The sequence below is a fragment of the Lagopus leucura genome, unplaced genomic scaffold (genome assembly GCF_019238085.1).
Source record: "Lagopus leucura isolate 7727_CA_CO unplaced genomic scaffold, USGS_WTPT01 Super-Scaffold_100017, whole genome shotgun sequence".
Lineage (NCBI taxonomy): Eukaryota > Metazoa > Chordata > Aves > Galliformes > Phasianidae > Lagopus > Lagopus leucura.
This window is the reverse complement of record NW_024962271.1, coordinates 7967113-7986165: the sequence shown is the minus strand read 5'-3', so window position 1 is coordinate 7986165 and position 19053 is coordinate 7967113. Positions and strand designations below refer to the sequence as shown.

At 36.3% G+C, this 19053-nt stretch overlaps 2 long non-coding RNA genes across 4 annotated transcripts in view; both read right to left on the bottom strand.

The window, feature by feature from the left end:
• The window catches only part of LOC122183176, a 39155-nt gene extending 36852 nt beyond the window's left edge, over positions 1 to 2303 (bottom strand). The window contains exon 1 of one of the 2 annotated variants that reach the window (XR_006180131.1): positions 2244 to 2303. This is a non-coding gene — a long non-coding RNA (uncharacterized LOC122183176). Of the gene's footprint in view, positions 1 to 274; positions 336 to 2243 lie in introns of those variants that run through there. The other variant, XR_006180132.1, reaches the window with a different exon arrangement.
• The window catches only part of LOC122183175, a 368354-nt gene extending 358585 nt beyond the window's left edge, over positions 1 to 9769 (bottom strand). For both annotated transcript variants that reach the window (XR_006180127.1, XR_006180126.1), the window contains exon 1: positions 9236 to 9769. This is a non-coding gene — a long non-coding RNA (uncharacterized LOC122183175). The remainder of the gene's footprint in view (positions 1 to 9235) is intronic.
• Positions 9770 to 19053: the final 9284 nt, after the last annotated feature.

The following is a 19053-nucleotide window of genomic DNA, read 5'->3' as shown; positions in this document are numbered from 1 at the left end:
TTAGACAAGAGTGTGGATTAACAGGTTTGTAGAAAAACAAACCTTGTAAGCGATGCCTATCTGATGCCCTTGCATGCTAATATGTAAGCATGCCTATATGATATTTTTCATTATTACTCATTAAAATCAACTTTAGAAGCTAACCATGAAATTGAATGTTACCAAATAATATTTGCGTCCACATCTTCAAATAAAAAAAAAAAAAAAAAATCAAGTTTGGGCTACTGATGATAGATAACACCTAATATTTCATAATTTGAGCTCAAATTGTTACCTTGAAATTGCACTTAGGTCTCTTATCTCTTGCTCCCCATAGTACACATTAATCAGTGACAGCATCTATTAATTCACAAAACAGAAACAATAAAATAGTTATGTCCAGTTCCTATTGAGTACAGCAAACAATATGCTCAGTTATCTTTGATTGCGAATCTAAAACCAAAAACACTGTGTTATATGGCTTCATGAACAGCTAAAGCAACTTGAGTTTAAACCATCACTTTCCAGAGCCATCTCAGAACCTCAATTCTGAGACACCCCGTACAGTCCCTTAAAACAGAGACTGCTACTTTCTAAAAAGGTGTTATGGCTTGTGATTCTTATTTTCTCAGTTTAAAGAGACAATTCTCACCTGAAGTGGCCTCCTTCTCACACCTGAGTGCAGTTTATCTACCTCAGAAACCACAGAGAAGGCTGGAACAAGCAGACCACAAGTAGAGAGAATCTCTCTGAATTTTCTCTCTGTTGTCATAACTCTTTCCACATGGCATTGTTTCATCTTCAGCTACGTGGCACGTGAATTTTCGTAAGAACTACAGTGTTCTGCAATCATCTCATTTTTGTGGAAAAAATAAAATAATAAAATGACCTGGCCAGAGACTTTATGTGTCTGTACCTGCTGATATCAGATCTCTTTACCTCAATAGTAATATTTATTTTTCTTTTTAAAGTCAGTTACATTTCTCATTGTAAAAAATTACCCTCATCACGCAGATGTATTGATTATTTGTTTCAGGGTAGCATTCTAAAGGAGCATTCATGAAACTTCAATAATGATTCATTACATCTGATTGATATGTAATGGAATCACTATCCAACATTTGAAGCACACAGTAAAGGAAATCCACAAGCAATAAAAGCTTATAACAGTCAATATGTTTGAGGCCTTAAACGTCCCAGATGGAAAAGCAGAGCAAACACTGCTCAAATAACTCAAGTTGTATCAGAAGTGTAAAGCTATTCCAGGCATATACAGCAAAAACTTGGTCTGAGTTGCAAGTTGTTTCATTCATTTTCAGAATAATAAAATAGTCTCTTTTTCCACAGTTTCAATTTTCCTAAAATGAAGTTATGGCATTTTCATGTTCGGAAATTTTCCCTCCTTTGTATATCTAGAGTGCATTCTTTCAGTTTGAAGGTCTGATCTTTTTTATACACTGATGTCAGAAAAATGATAGGTTAAATTTGTCTAAACCACACTGCTTTTGACCAACATCATCATTAGTTTAATATATAAATACATATTTAAACATACGCACTAATCAACATCCTGTTTTTGCTTGTCAAGAATTTGCATTTACATCAAATCTCTTTCCTCCCTACTTTAAAGATCAGAAGATATTCTTCAAAATTGTAAGAGATTGCAGCATACAGTTTTCTCATTTAAAGACACTCAGGCTAGAAGCGTGACAGAAACCTTATTTTATATGACCCTCTGCTCTGTGGAATAGATAGAAACCTCCACTAAAACTTTATTTTGTAGACTTCTAATGACTACAGACCCATTAGACCTTCCTTGTAATTGATATCTGCCATGTACAAGTAATAAGGTGCACTCTGTAAAGGTCTTCTAATGATCATCCTCCCTGATGCAAGGGATAATAGCCAGTGTCATGAGTTGAGGTTAAATAAACTGTAAGTGTGTAACTTTATGGGATGCTAATTAGAAAGCAGGTGAATACAAATAAGAAGCAGAGAGGGTATGTGATAAGACAGAAGGGGAGGAAGAAAGAGTGTGAGCTCTAACTGCCAGATAAAAAGACAGTCTTCCTTCTCTGAGCTGAGATTTTTGAAGCTATGTAATAGCCCCGACTAAGTGAAGCTTTGTATTAAAGAGCAAAAGGTATTTAAAATTCTATTTTAAATTTTGTAAGGTGTCAAAGGGAAACAGACGCTGTTTTCAATATTATTTCTGTCCCTTTTGAACAGAAGGCTCTTAATTTTAGTTATATTACTTCTTTTACCTGAAATCCTCTTCTCTGGAGTTCACTTGCTGTCTATCTCAGCACTTTCTTTCTCTTTCCTTTCTTCTCCTTTTCTTTATAGAGTTGTCTATGTCGTCCCTTTCACAATACATTCATGTAAAGATGACAGTGAAACTCTTCAGCTCACCACAGGATGCTGTTACTGACAATTATAATTAGCATGCTATCACGATCACTGAAGGAAAGAACACGTTACAGCCCCACTATGGGTTGTTGCCTCTTCAATTGCTTATACCATTGTTCTCGAGATCTTGTTAAAATTATATTTAATGACTGCTGTTTAGATTCGTTTATCATGAAACCTTATACACACAGGTTATTCACCCATTTAGTTTGCCATCTCCCTTCTATCATCTTCCTTTTTCATTAACTGCCCGCTAACAGGAATTTCACCTGCTAACATAATTCATTCTCTACACTAGTATGTCTTTATTACTTAAATGCACATAACATTTGTTTACTTCACTGATTTATTGCTGAAGATTACTGTTTGTATTTTCCTCACTTTGTTTTCCTTCTCAACGTTTTGGGGATATTGGCTGAACAATTGTATTCTAATCAATACCAAGATTAAATGGAATCACACACTTCTCCAACATATGTTTATCCTTGTGCTGAATAGAGCAACCATTCACTTTCAAATATTTTCAGTTTTGCTGTTTAGAATTAAAGCAAATGTTTACTGCTTGTTGTACATTACTATTTTCTAATGATTATGTATATACTTAAAAGAGAATTGCACAGTATTACTTATCAGTTGCCCAATTCACAGTCATTCTGCTACCCAAGAAGTAATCTTCCAGACAATCTTTCAAGTTAGTTCTGCTAGGAGCAAGGAACTGAAGTAGAGGGAATCACAAGTCAAAAATAGCACTCAGACACACATGTACACGTGTACCAAAGCTGCCAGTGTGCAGCCATACACTTAGCTGCAATAAATATTAAAGCTGAATAAATATCTCTATATATATTCATAATCCTGTGAACTATACAGTGTCAATTCAGGTACTCATACTTGGCATTCAGTAGTTTTGTTCTAGTAAATGTATGAATTATTCCAGATCCACAGAATGACAACAGGCAAGTTCAAGATGTCGTTAATTTTCACTGGACGTACGGCTGATGCAACACTGTCTTAACTCTACAAATAAATAAGCACTACTGAAGTATTCCAGTATCTGTTGCACATACATGTTCAGGAGTTCACTACTTGCTTTTCTCCATGCAAAGAAGAAGGATTTACTGAACTGACGAAAGACAAGAACAGTCAGAGAAAATGACTATACAGCATAGTGGAAAGGAAGGAAAAAGTTGTAAATATGCAGAATTGAGCGAGTGCCTCCTGTGGACTCAAAGCATTTCCTTTTCCTAGAAAAACTTCTTCATACTGTCCTAAAACATGCATCATACTTGACTTCTGCCTCAACAACATAATTCCTTCTCCAATTCAGAAACACTCTCAGAACATGCTTTTATGCTATCTATTTTTCTTATCTCTGCTTATTTAGAGACCTCCATGCAGGGCTTCAACCTGACTACCAATAATGTCTCCATGAGGTGATAAGCCCAATGCAGTGGGGACAAAGACTGAAGTACTTGTAGTTTCAGGCACAACATTTTCTTAGTAAGTTTCTGTAGCAGTTGTTTCTGTCAAAATTGTCTAAATTAACATATCAAAATCACTTGAAAAAATTCATTAAATGAAGGAAAAATATTTTCATCTTCTAAACTACCAGTCTTTTGCTACCCTCTCTTCACCTTTCACATATGCAAAAGGCAAACAAAATGACGTTCCAACAAGACACACTGGCATATTCTCTTATAACATTTTATCCAACTCAGTAAATTCTCGGCAGTTTTGACAACTACAAGCATATGTGATTCTTTATTTTATTGATGCATTGTTTCATTTTCTTTTCTTCTTCAAGGATACCAAACACTACATTCCCATATTCCGAATTTCTAAGCATAAAAACTTTCCAGGCACGCATCTTGTTTTGATCACGCATGCTCCAGAACTCCACATACTGAAGAAACACTTTGAATGGCTGACACAAGTTTCCTAACCAGAGGGTCAGCACTGTCAGGCTACATGGCTGCCACCCACACAGGCTCCCTCGCAGTAGGAAACTTCTCAAGCATTTCAAATATACTGAATGTAATGGCACCATAAAGGGATTGCATGTATCCAACCACAGGCAACGTATTTAGCCCTGTGTTAAAGACTAGATATACAGATAAACACACACAGCTCTGTGGTGGTCAGAGATCTCATTTGGTGCTTTCTCGCTCTGTGGCACATGATGCCTTTGACCTTAATAGTTAAAATCCCCCCTATTACTCACATCCTCAAGCACCCCTAAAACAATCTGACAGAATGTAACCTACAGTAAACACTGTTTCTGAACTAAATGATACCCCAGCACAGAGGGAAACCGACTGAAAACATTCTCTATTTCCTGATTCTGCTACACTGAGGACCTGTAAGCAGCAGCATCCACATTATTTGTTTCAGATGCCACCATGTGCTCATGGGAGATTCAGGGCAAGGGGCACACTTCGACTCTTCACATGCCAAGAGGAAGAAAATCAATTTCAATACCCAGGGGGAGAAATTACTACAAGAGAAGGTCACTCAACACTACAAGCTGCTCCATTATCATGCAGTCTTGGAAGGAATCCTACAAAAATTAGGTAGCTGTTGAGTCTTAGCTGCTAAATTATAATAAGTAACCTGGATTAATGTGAAAGTTACATAGGGGAACTAAACCAAACTAGGCAAGATCTGCTTACCTACGTTTGTTCTGTTAAAGAATTTAGACTAAGAAGTTGTTTGATACTGAAGGTCAATAATTTGCACACAGTAAAAAATAATTCTCACAAAACAAGAAAAGATTCACACCAAGTTGGGATGGCTGCTAATGGACAGTAGGGCATCCCTGGTGAAAACCAGTCCAACATCCACTAATAACCACCAGTCTAATAACCACTCTTAATATTCCAAGAATCTCCTCTTCTTTAGAAATTAGCATGTTCGTTCAAAGGAAGACTTCAATTACACACATACAATTTTTGGTGGCTAAAGCTCTACTGAAGAAATGTACAGCCCGTACCAAATTCAACCACGTGTAAGTGGCTTTGCAAACAGAAAATAAACTGGCAGAGAAACAACAACTGTAAAAACAGTAAAAAGTTGATCATTTTAGCCACATTTTCTTTAACCAGCAAGCATTCAGAAGTGCAAAGGAAAGCACATTCCAGAACAGACAGATACTGTCATAAAAAAGCTAAATATGACAAACAAATATCAAAATAGAAGTGCTACTAGACATCCAACTAACCTTAACATGGATTTAGAGAAGCTCATTTTGTACAAAAATCAAGATCAAATGTAGAAAACAAAACTGCAAAACGAGACTATAATTAGCTAGTAAAAAGTGAACTCATCCGTACACAATGAAATGCTCACTATTGACAAGTGCCTCAAACATATTATTAATTTCACAGTATTTCACAGTTTTTTGTTCTTCTTTAGAGCTTTTGTCACTGGATAATGTGATCCTAAAAAAGCACCATTCACCTAATAGTCATGTGTTGTTTTTTTTTAAGTTACTGTGAACATGGAAGCATAGAAAACAAGACTTCAATTTCATCTTAACTTACATAAGAAAACAAAATAAGTGAGTTTTAAGGCCCTACTCGTGACGCCTAAGTGCTTGGTCAGACTCAATATCCTAAGCAAGGATTAGAATTTAACTAAAACAAGTCTAAAAGAACACTTATTTTGTACACCAGGATTACAAAATAAGGGCATATACCCAAAAACATCCCCACTTGGGTTATATTATTTTCCCTGAAATACTCCCACACCTGTCATTCTTATGTAGATGCCAGCTTTTCTTAAAAAGGTTTCTTCTCATTGCTTTTTCATTTTCCCTGACATCACAGGCTAGATGCACAGAAACTGAACCACAGTACTGTGCTCAAGGATGACAAAAGAATGGACGCAAAAGGACACCAGGTGCTCTCTCAACTCTTTGGAATAGGGCTGGAGAACACCTGCGTGAGATACCTGGGAGGAGTTAGAATGATTCAAGAACAGAAACAAGTCAGTGGAGAATATTGGATCAGAATTCGGAAGCAGTTGAAACAGGTAAGTTAGCTGGAGATAGGGCTGCACTGGGAGACTGAGCAGCATTAAAAGGCACCAAAAGGCACTTTGCTTAAAACTTCTGCTTTGAGTTTCACTGTGTGTAATTTAATTACGGCAACACACACTGCATGATAAATGCTCTGTGAACACTAATAAAAAACACTCAGCTGCAAAATATCTTTGAGTCTAGAGACTGACAAGTTGACAGCACAGAATAGCCCTGTAGCTTGTATGCCATAGATGCTGAAAATCGCAGGTTAAATCTAATGCAGTCTAACTTGCTCTCCCTTTGCACCATCCAATAATATTTAATCATAACTCAGAAGATGAAACAAAGTCCCTTCTGTAAGGGGGAAAGGCAAACTACAGATGTCAGCAATTTTTTTTTTTTTTTTTTAAACAAAGCACAAATGATAAGTAAACATAAAATTAACCCAAAATCTAGTAGCACCTCAGCAGAACATCTCATCACATTTGAAAGCACTGCATGTAAATGAAGTGCAGAATGGAATTTTCAAGAGCCTCTGTCTGACTTTTAACATGCTGTAAACAGTGCTGCAGGCATGAAGATTTTATGCATTTTATGTACGTATATCTTGATTCTCATGCAAACATTAACACACTTTTTTCTTCCATACCTGGCACGAGATGGAAAATATTTAAATCCTGTCCTGTACCAACACAACTGGGATTAGAATAGATTTGAAAACAAGGCCAAGACAAAACATAGAATTTATATAGACTCCTTTACAGTCAGTATTTATTTTAAAAAATCATATTTGTTTCCAATATACATATTAAAAAAAAAACATGTTTTTACTTATGGTACTAAAGAGAATTTTAATGATATCTATTCTGGACATTGTGTTACACCAAGTGTAATGCCAAGTTCAGTCAAGACTGTAACATAAAATTGGTAGCACCATGTTATTTTGCTTTTCCTATTTAATTTTTTAGTCACTGAGTGTGTACACTGTGCTTCTCTTGGGAAATTAACTATTTTTCCCCTAGTTGCTACCCCAAATGGAACGCACAAGACACATACGAATTTGCACGTTATGCAGCCAACATCTCTTTGCAGTTCTACTTTTCCACTCTGTAATACATTAATTGAGTGTCCCTATAGCCCAGAGAGTGTCAAAGCACAATGGGAAAACACAATACCTGCACTAATAGAAGATTTTGCCAATAGCTGTTCATAGCCAGCTATGATTTTTGTATTCCACCCCAGATTAAAATGCAAGCAAACCAGAGTTCAACTTGCTTCTGCCCTGTAGCCTCCAAACAGTACAGCAGCGATCATCTACTCCAGGTGTTAAGATCAAGAAACCAAATTGCTTCAAGATCTTTCCTAAAAGGTCATTTTTTGTTTATATATAACTTGATTTATTAATTGCATTAGTAACAACATAGCTAATATAACAATCATTTACATCAAAATTGGGAAAAAAAAAAAAAAAAAAAAAAAACAACCCACCAGTTTTCTTTTTTGAGAATGCTTTGACTTTGGAGCATAAAAACACACAGGAAAAAGAGAGAACCTGAAGCTTCTTGTGAAACTCTTAAATACTAATAGGTTAAAAACCAATCATCTATACTATTCCCTCAAATATTAATTCATGTATAGAGGACAGAATTATCTATTCATTTGCTCCCATGCAGTAAATTAATAGATGTAGCAACAACAGGCATCTGTACCTTTCCAGGACTAGCAGTTTATTTGGCCCAAAGGATATATTCCTCTTGAGAAATCAACAAGATCAAAGGCATAATGAGAAATCCTGAGGGGCCTTATACTACTGCCTGATATTTCCTGATATTTCCTTGCTTATATATCAGCATGCAACTGATAAAGTACATTTTTCTAGCTTCACAACTTACATTGTTATAACCTCACCTTGGAACCCTTCACTAAAGCAAGGAAAGATCAAGTCATGGACAGCAGTGGCTTTAAACTTTCCACTTCAGAATTCTCCTCCTTCCCCCCCCAATATGGAAACTCACAGTTAGCTTTTTCCATTAGGAAGACAGGCTGAAACCTATCTCCAACTGTTCTGTCAGCACAGAAAAACTACTCTCAAGGAAATATTTAAGTAGCCATTCCATGATGGTGCTTGTCCCAGCTATCAAGTCCTACATAACAGCCTATACCCAGGACAGCAAGGTGTTTTAAGCATTTTAACTATCTAATTCAATGCAAGAAATGGCAAATGAAACATTCTGCATGCTAGAAGGAATACGTAACTTGAGCACTGATGTGTCTCGCATCCAAGGCAGAGCACTGAAAATACAAGATACTTCCAAGGTATTGTAAGCACCTTTCTAGTATCTTCCTCCTCCAAACAACTTGCCACTCCACTGTCACTCAAGCAATAGTTAGCTCACATATTAGCTAAAGACCATCTAGAGAACATGCAGTTGCCATCTTAATCCCACAAGATTTCCATACAAGAAACACTACCAAAACAAGTGACCCTATTAACGCAAATAAGTTTCTGAACTGTGTATATACCTAGCTCAAATGAAACATAAGGAATGGTATCCTGGTACCACTAGACACTATTTAGGACACTGCATTCACAGTGTTTACAAGAGAACATTTTAAGATTCTTTTTTTTTTTTTAAATATTTTTCTAGTGATTTCACATACACAAACGCACACCTTGTCTGGCCGTCAGGTGGGTTTAGTGAATCAACTCTCAGTACAGTGCTGTTCTTCCTAAGAGGCAGCAAAACCACTTCTGACAAGTTCTTTGCAACGCCAGGCAAAGTATTGTTAGGAATAACAATAATCGTATACATCAAAAATTCAACTCACCCAGCTGATGAGCATCTCATAACAGTGGAACATTCCTTCTCAGGAGGCAGTCCTCATCCAGGACGTGTTCTCCCTTTGGAGGCTAGCCCTTAAATGAGCCCAGGGAGGGGTGGCTCACCCCTCCCAATGAGGTGGGAAGCACCTCAATGAAGTCAATCACTTGTGTCTGTACTTCCAGAGCCAGCCACCCCCTTCACCAGGTGCTCAATCATCAGTTCAGGCCCTGACATAACAGTTCCCCTACAGGTGCAAATTATCTCTCTCATTTGTGGCACCTGGTATGCTGGCCTTCTGCATTCACCTAACTTCTTGCCTGCTTGCCTTAGATATACCACAACAAAAACTTACTGATCTCAACTGAAATTATTATGTTCTGTTCCATAATTTCCTGAAGCTGCCACTTTTTCCCAAGACATAACACTACAATGTTTTGCATTATTATTGGTGACCCCAATAACTTTGTCTTCAGAAACAGAGTGGAAGTAAGAAAAGCAGCAGACGTAGCACAAAAACTGCAACTTCATCTGCTTTGAGATAATCATACGCTACAGCCTCACTTTCTGATAATGCCAAAGTCCAAGTAACAATGTTTTTTCTGTTAATCCAATGTTTATTTTGGTATTATTTACACTCTGACACACCAGCTGACACAGTGTGACCCCTGCAGTCTTTAAGCAACAAACTGCAAAGGAAACATGACTGCTGTAACACTGGAATGTAGATAAACCAGATACAGTTTGTGTCATGTAATGCCCTTTTAATGCAGTCAAACCCAATTCAACTGACTTTAGATCCATAAACCCTCTAGAGGCTGATGACATTCTTCAGCAAGAACTCCTGGCTGACAACAGCAAGCCAGACTCTACACTTACCTCTGTTATATGAAGACAGCATATATTTGCTTCTTGGGTCACTGAAGCTTTTCATTGCATCTCTGGCAAAACTGAAGCAAAATATATTACCTGAAAAACAACACTACTTTTCTCACATACAAAAAGCAGTGATTAAATATTGCTTTTGATACAAAGCATAAAGGAGTCAGAAATCTTGGGGTAGCACCATGCTATACTTCCTTTTAATGTTTAGACATGTATTGTTCCAGTAAAGCAGTACACCTCTATACTCCAAATAGTACTTAAGGAATAGTAATAATATTAAAAAATAATGTTCACCTTTAATCACCACTGGCACAGTTGTACTTTGCCTCAGAAGGTACTGCTTGAAATCAGCTACGCAACCAGGAACAGAAACGAAGTCCTGTCTTGCAATAGCTCCTGAGCAGTATTCCCAGAGCTTGTAGGACAGCTCAGACTGCAGTGAATATATGCTTCTGGGCATCAGAAAATTAAACCTATATGCAAGCACAGTGAAATGCATCACTAGAACTTTACTGCCTGTAAAAACAAGCCACATATTCCACTTTTCCTTTCAAAGTTGGAATAGTGTTGATCATTTTTCCTCCAATATATTCATGTGAACAAGATATTTCATCTCACAGATTTTACCCCAGTTCTGTCTGTGCACATTTTAAATAAATTAAGACAAAATAAATCCATTTTATTGTATTATTTTGTGCCACCTCTATGAAATAATGCTCATCTCTGTATTTTGTAAGGGATGTTGACGTGCCTAAAAATGGTGCATGAAGTATAATCTTCAAGGATCACACTGCTAGAAAAATAAATCTAAGACCATGTTTCAAGCCCAGAATGGCACCACTTTTGATTGAAATGCCTCTGAAACATCCATTTTGATACAGCTAAATTCATACAATTGATCACTAGTGTAGCTGTAACAAAACTAGTGACTAGTTGCTTTGCTTTCTAAACATCTGTTCATCTCTTGCGAGCATAAAGCATTCCTGTGAAATAAATTACATGTAATCCTTCAGTTTTGGAAAGGAGAACTGCAAACTCACAGCAGGAAAAACCACGCTACAAATAAGTGCCAGTCAGATCACATACCAAAAAAAAAAAAAAAGAAAAAAATCTCCTCCCATGACTGTTTTATTCATTACAGATCTCAGTCAAATAACCTTATTGTAACAAAATACTGATACTTCTCCTCCTGTTTCTCACATTCCAAGATCCAGGAATCTCCCAAGCTGATGAAGCACTAGCAGGACAGAGAAACGGAACTGAGGTACTCTAAAATAATAAAACAACTTTTTGCAAAGCCAAAACCAAATGATTAATAAGGAAAAAGTGATCCACTCACAAAGCAAAGACAACTTTAGAATTTTATTATCTAAAACTGAAGTTAACTGATGTCATCTTTATTCATCTTTTGACTATCACAACATTAGAGCTTTCCATAAAATCTGAAAATATGTGGCAGAACGAGCAAGAAAAGCCCATGCTGATAAAGAAATTAATTTATGTTTTGGAACAGGAAGTTGTGTAAAAACTGTAGTTCTCAGTTTTGATTTTGGTAGCTCTTTGGTAATTCCAGAAATCGTGAAAGCAAAGAGAGGTAAAAATAACCAAAGGGACAAGAATGTTGAGTACCCAGTAGTTGAGAGAAGCAACTCCCTTGGCTTCTAGCATTAGTTTCACTTTCACTTTGAGTTCTAATGTGAAAAAAATAGTTTTATGAATCAAGAATCAGCAAGCTTTTCCTGAAGAAAGCATTTTACAACAGCATTCAGAAGCCATTTTTTCATCTACTATGATCAATGCCATTTAGATTTTCATGTATAATAAAAGCACATACATTCAAGTAGGAGGGTAAGTGGGCATGACCATCATATTAATCAAATACTGGCTTCAGAAGAGTTATCTGCTAGAGCAGGCATATAGCAAAGCTTAAATTTAACCTTCCTCTCTTAGTGTAAAACAACAGCTGCTTCTGTTATTTCACCGGAACAAAACAGGAACACAATTAGTGTGCCCAAATCAAGATCCTGGGCATCATTTTGAAGCTTAAAATAGGACAGTAAGGACCACAAGTTGCACAGTGTGCTCTCATTCAAGATGACGCAAAGATATAATATCAAAATTTGCGAAACAACTCATAAGCCATTAAAAATCTAAACAAAAAGACCTTCTTCACCACTCTTCCCAACCAGACAACTTACTTGTGAGTTCAATCAGTGAAATATATTGAAATTTTCACATTTCAATTTCCTTTAGTATTTTCATTTTTTAATTCACTCTCAGCCTATGTAAGAAATACTTTCAAGTTTGATTTCTGACCAGTACTGCATGAAGTAACACACTGTTGGTCATTTTAAGAAAGAAAACACTTGTGAAAAATACTCACAAAATGCAAGGTTCAGGGTTTGCTTTCCTAACTCACTTAACTTCTCCACAGAAAGGCTCCCAATGAAGGCATTCGAAATTCAAGAATATTCCTGTCAGGCTAACACTACAGACAAAATCAGTTATCCAAGTTTCTCATCCCACATCATTTTCTATCCACCATATTTTGGATTTCAGGAAGAAATTAGCACTTATTAGTATAAAATCTTATTAACACTTGGTTCAAAATGCAGGTGTACCAAACCACAAGGGAAACAGCAGAATTATCGAAGAGCACACAGTTCAGTTACAAAGACTCTATCCCTTCAAAAACAGTAGTCATTTTCACATACCTCATGTAGGTGTATTTAGCCCATACTTCTATGGTGTTCAAGTAAGGATATATAGCTGATTAAATAATTTATAGAATCACAGGATGGCCTGGGTTGAATAGGACCGCAACGATCATCTCATTTCAACCCCCTGCCATATGCAGGGACACCAACCATCAGGCCAGGCTGCCCAAAGCCACACAGCCTGGCCTTGAATGCCTCCAGGGATGGGGCATCCACAGTTGGGCAACCTGTTCCTGTGTGCCACCACCCTCTGTGTGAAACGCTTCCTCTTCATATCTAATCTAAACCTCCCCTGCCTCAGTTTAAAACCATCCACCCTCATAAACAGCCATTCCCCCTAAATGACAGGTACAGGACATCAGCACCCTTATTATCCAGTGAACTCCATGGGGCAGCTCACCTTTAGCGTTGAGATTTTATGTTAAGCACCTGCTTACTTATCTTGATCTTTTTAAAGGATTCTGCCTTTTTGAGAGGATCATAATTCATGATGAAAAACCTTCACTTCATCACAGAACTGTTTTTACTGAGTACAGTCCAAAATCTGATGAAACAGTATCTTTTGCCTAGAAGTATTCCCATGCAGTGGGTCCAATAATTACATCCAGAGATAGAGATTCAGTTAAAAATAAAAGTGCATTTTCATGTCTTTCATCTGCAAATCCAGATCTACAGGAAAAGATCTGGTAACAGAACATGGCTAAATCATTGCTAGAATTTGATGCCAGGCACTTGGTAGCAGAGAGACAAAAGCTACTTTATGAATAAGTAAATATATTAAAAGAGAGAGAGAGAGAGAGAGAGATAAGAAGAGGAAGCTATGTTATACAGGCTAACTGATTTTTGCAAACTTACCACAATCAAAGATAAGTGCTTAAAGCTGTTTTGCTTTTTTTTTTTCCTAAGAATTTCCCTCAAGCTTACATAAAAGAGCTGGCCGTATTTCAAATCCTAAAGCCTCTCTTTCTGTTAAGGATAGGGTACTCATATATACTTCCCCAAAGTGAGGAAAGATAACAGCCTATATGCTCAAATCTTTGCTGTCACATACAGGACCACAGAACTCACTCTAAGCACTGACTTCCAGTCAGTTCCTTACTGCAGTCACTGTGCATGATACATGACAGCATATATCTGCTAGTTTGGGTTTTGCTTTTCAAATACATTTCTGAATTGGCTTTGACACCAACTGTTCCACTTTAAAGCACAGTTCAAGTTGGCACCTTGACTGAAGTCAGAAATTTGTCAGTTTTACCATTAACTTTTTCAAGCTCATAATCACAACTTTTCACCCTCTAAAGCAGCTATACAAAGAATTATCAGATACTTGAGGACAATTGTTTTTAAAACACCTAATGAACTAAGACAAAAATGCACTTTTGCCAATAGCACACATACTTGTAAGTGCTTACAACTGAATTCCATCATGCCTGAAGACTGCAGGTTAAAAAGTCAATCAAACATAGATTCACAAGCCAGTTGGACACCTTTCAAAAACTTTCACCACGAACCCCTGATTTTGCTTAGTGTTTATAATACGTATTGGGAACAAAATGTATTATTGACATTTATATAGCGAATTTGAACTCTTACTGCAGTACAGCCTTGCAAATATATTATTTTTTATTATCTAGCACAGAGGCAAGTGCATCTTATGAAGAATGCTCTGCTACTACAATTAGTTCTGAATGTCTGGTATAAAATTGTCAACATTATAAAATAATGTAAAATTAGTTGTACAGTCAAATGACTATTACAAAGGACTGAAGCTTCACACTCACTTCATTTCACTTCATTGTCCTTGAGAACTTAATATGTTTCTACAAAAGAAAACCTGTATTTCCATTATCTCATCAGTCTTTATTAATTAGATAAACTTAAAAGAAAAGTAGCAACTAAACAAACTCAGTGATGCAGATGTGCTCCAATAAAACTTTTGCATTTGAACAGTGGATCCCACACTTAAAATTTTGGGAACTACAGAATTACTATAGTGTAGACGTTTTACTTGTCCTAAATTAGCAATAAATATTTGTTTCCATTCTGCTTCTTTTTAGACATTAAAGTTGCATACAACAGCAAAAAGACTATTTAAATATTGACCCAATGTTAAATGCTCAGTTATGCAATACTTATGCAAAACTTTTGTTGCAAGGCAGAAATGCAGATTACCAAAATCTGGTGTTATAAAAATAATTCAAAAGGTTAGGGAATATAGATACAGCATCAGAAGTTACTGATGAAAATGACTTTTCCCACTCTGAATTCAAGTGTAAAGTTGCAACTCAGTTTAGAGAAGGTTTCCATTACCTTACTTGAAAAACCAAATCTACTTCTTCAGGTCAGTCTTTCAGAAAACTCCTAATTGTCCTAATCCCTCTACTCACGAGTCTCAGAACTCCTCAGTATTTCTTTTCACTTCAGCAGGAGGCTGTTTGATTTTGTTTCCTCCTACCACCCAGAGTTACCCCTACTTGGAACACTAACAGCATTTTTTAATAAGCCCTCCAAATTATTGTGGGGGTTTTTTTACAGTTAAAATTACCACACTCCTTATATTTATTTGTACAAACAAAATAAATCTGTAGAAAATTGATGTTATGTATTCCTAAAATTAAGAGAACTCAGCCTCTATTGGTCTGAGCTATATTCTGCACGTAGAGCACAGTTTCACAGTTAGGAGTCAATTGCAAGATAGGGTCACTAGAAAGGATAAGCATGATGTGTGAACAGAACCAATGGGAGAAAGATAAAATTATTTATGTGAGATGGTGAAAAATATTCATAAGAAATACCTGTACTAAATGAATTGTGGAATAGTATTTCAAATCCACATTTTGTTAAAAAAAATTTAAGTGTTTAGTCTGGGGTAATGATTTCATGAAAGAGACTATTTTATTAATAATGGATGTTCAGATGGAATCAGATACAGTAGGTGGAAATAACACAGAACCATGTCTTGTCAGATGTGTGATTAATTTTGCACTACAAGTATTGATTTGACAGAATACTTTTTTTTTTTTTAACCTGTTCACAGCCATTTAAGCGTAATGGACTTCTTTATTATCTAAATGTTATTCCTTTGTTTAAGCCTTTCATTTCAAACCACACTGATGCATTTATAACTAGTTACCAATTCTCTGGATCTTTATATGTGCATTATGTTCTAAGTTTACTCCTCCTCTTTTCAGGTCTATTAGCGTCAATTAGGCTTGCAAAGATGTGTGAGTCTGACAGGCAAACTTTGATGAAACACTTGGGCTGATCAACCAAACAAAGATATAATGCTACTGCATTTGTTTCTAATAAATGATTGCATTTAATAAACATTTATTTGAATATTTTTAACCATACTAGCATTTTGTTGCTTTTATTAATGTCATAAAACCACTATCTATTGTGATGTACACACCATTTAAGTATCATAAGTCATTTGTGTACACAGGTGAGTTAAATAAACGGTTGGACTTAGGGATAAACTACATCCCCGAGTCCATCGAGAATAAAGCTACATTTCAATACACAGCAGAGGAGTATAAAGTTGTTATTGAATAAGCACCAGTATTAGGCAGGTGCAAATGGTTTGGTAGTGTTTTGTACTCAGGCTGCTCCCTTTAGTTGTTTAACAGAAATGGAATTTTCACCTCTCAGCTCCCTCTGTTCTTCCCAAAACTAAAAATAAACCAAAAAACTTAAGACAGTTTCCCATACTTTTACTAAGGCTATATTGTATCTTACTCCACAATTAAACCCACTAACTTCTTCAGTAAGATCTGGATGGCGCATTCCTGTCACTTAATTCTGTTCTACTGACTCCCAGGTACCATTCTTCTGATGAACAAAGATTTCCAAGCATCAGAATATGATACTGTACTTACAGACATGGGTATTGGTAACTAGGTAAGTAAAAGCCAAGAACTGTAGCTGCCATGAGTGTGAAAATACAGCAAATTACACGAGAATTCCAGCTGTGAAATACGGCCATTGATAGATGCACACATTGTCTGAAATAGCCCTTATTTCTCTATAGAAAATGCAGTTGTTCTTTATATGCAAAACTGTCAAGTGATATGTTTTGAAATAACCCAGCCCTAAAAAAAATATTTCAGCTTCCTTTTTAAAAACCCAATTTTCACAATTCACCTTTTTCAGCCACTATGATAATAATAATTAAAAAAGAAAAAAAAAAAAAAAAGCTACGTCCAGATGCTATATTGTAAGCATCTGCTGTTTCTAGGTAAATTTGGAGTTATCTGAAATAAAGAGCTAAAAAATGCTAAGTATTCAGTGGGCAGTTTTAGCAGAGTACCAGTCACAGGCGGGCATTTCTTTGCCAATACTTTCATTTTACAGCATTTTAATTTTCTAGCCTAAATATATCTCCTGGTCAATTGCCAATAAACAAAATCCAAAGATACAAGCAGAATCAAAAAGATAAGTGGCAAATCTTAAATATCAAATGCAACAAGCATTTTTCCAGTTCCATGAAGGAGACATTTTTGGCAAGTCGGGATAGTGGAAACACTATGGTAAATTGGGCTTTTAGATACATGAGGATGCAGCAAGGGCCTTATAGGGCACATCCAGCTATTCTTTAGTGATATTAACAAAGAAGGACTCCTAAATCTTGTCTGTGTTGGCTAACAATTCACAAAATTCAATTTTATCCCTACCACAACCTAGACAAAACCTATTGCTATTCCTTTCAGTTACTCACATTTTAGACTTATTTAAGCTCTAAATAAAAACATTAATAGCAGCACATTTATATTAACAGGCTACTGCATCATTGTTCACAAAGTTAAATTTGGCCTGAAATTCTAGAAATAAATGTAAAACAGTTAAATATAGAGTGAGATTAGAGAGAGAGAGAGCAGAGTTTACCACTTTATTAAAATTGTGATTGTTCACATAAAGACTCAACCAGGTCACATATTAATAATTATCACTGACAATCTTTAACATCAGACTAAACCCACAAGTGAAGCAATATTACATCTCTCTCTCTCATTTATCTTTACTGCTTATGGCCCCTCTGTGGTCAGCATGCTGTGAGCATCGTGGACATTTAATTATGAACACATCATAAATGTGGCTGACAAGGCAGAAGCTGGGTTCAGATGCTCCTGGGATGAAGGAAACATCGTTGAAACCACTTAGACTTGCAGTACTTGAATTCTGTTACAATAAACAGTGTTCTGAGTTACCATATACATACTGAATATAAAGCTCCCTCCCTTTCTTCATTACGGATTTTCATTCCAACAAACAGTACGGTGTGCCGGGTGAAAATATGAGAATGCATTGTTCACGACCCTTTAAAAATAAACTATTTGCCTTTCACTGTTCGAATGATAATCGTGTAAAATCAGTTGAATAGGGACCATATGCTGAATTTTTCTACCAGTGTCATCTAGATTGTTGAGAAAAGGAATGGAAACACACACCCGGGTAATAACACTATGAAGCACTCAGGATGCCAGGTAACAGGACAGATGCCTCAGAGAGCTTAGGCTGAAGAAAGGAAATGCTCAACAGCATGCATCATTTCTGCTATGAGCACTTGGATCAATCACCCCCTCTATGCATCCTTGGGTATCAGTATAGAGACCAGCCTGCCCTCGCGTCTTTTACAGCAAAGGCCATAACTGTGGGACATTATCATAGATCTTGGTCAACAACAACAAATTAGGAAGTTGTTAAGACCAGCAGCTCCCAGGCACAATGTGTTTGGAACAAAATTCTGCTGCAGTATGAATACTTTGTCTTATAAACACATATATAGCAAGCAAGACCAAAGCATGCAGGTTTGGTATAAATTACACATAAGGAAATGTTGATAAATCCATTAAGCTATTGTACAGGCACAATAACATAAAACTAGCACGATCAGAATCAGGGCAACACTCTTTCAAAAAAAAGAAAAAGTTATTTACAATATATTCTGACTTAAATTAGTTTCAAATCTCACAGAAGCTGCTTTCTACTACTATCTCTACAACAGCTCTGGTTTGGGATTTTGTCCTTCATGGCAATGAAAATCTCAATAGTAAATAATAGCACCTCAATTGTACTAAGATTCTCAAAACATCATTTTCATAAAAAGCTCTGAATCCTCATCATTTAGAAGCATTACAAACAAGAACACTATTTTAATAAAGCAGCCCATATTGCATACAAAGCTGTCAAAAATGACACAAAGACGTTACCTCCAAGGTGACTT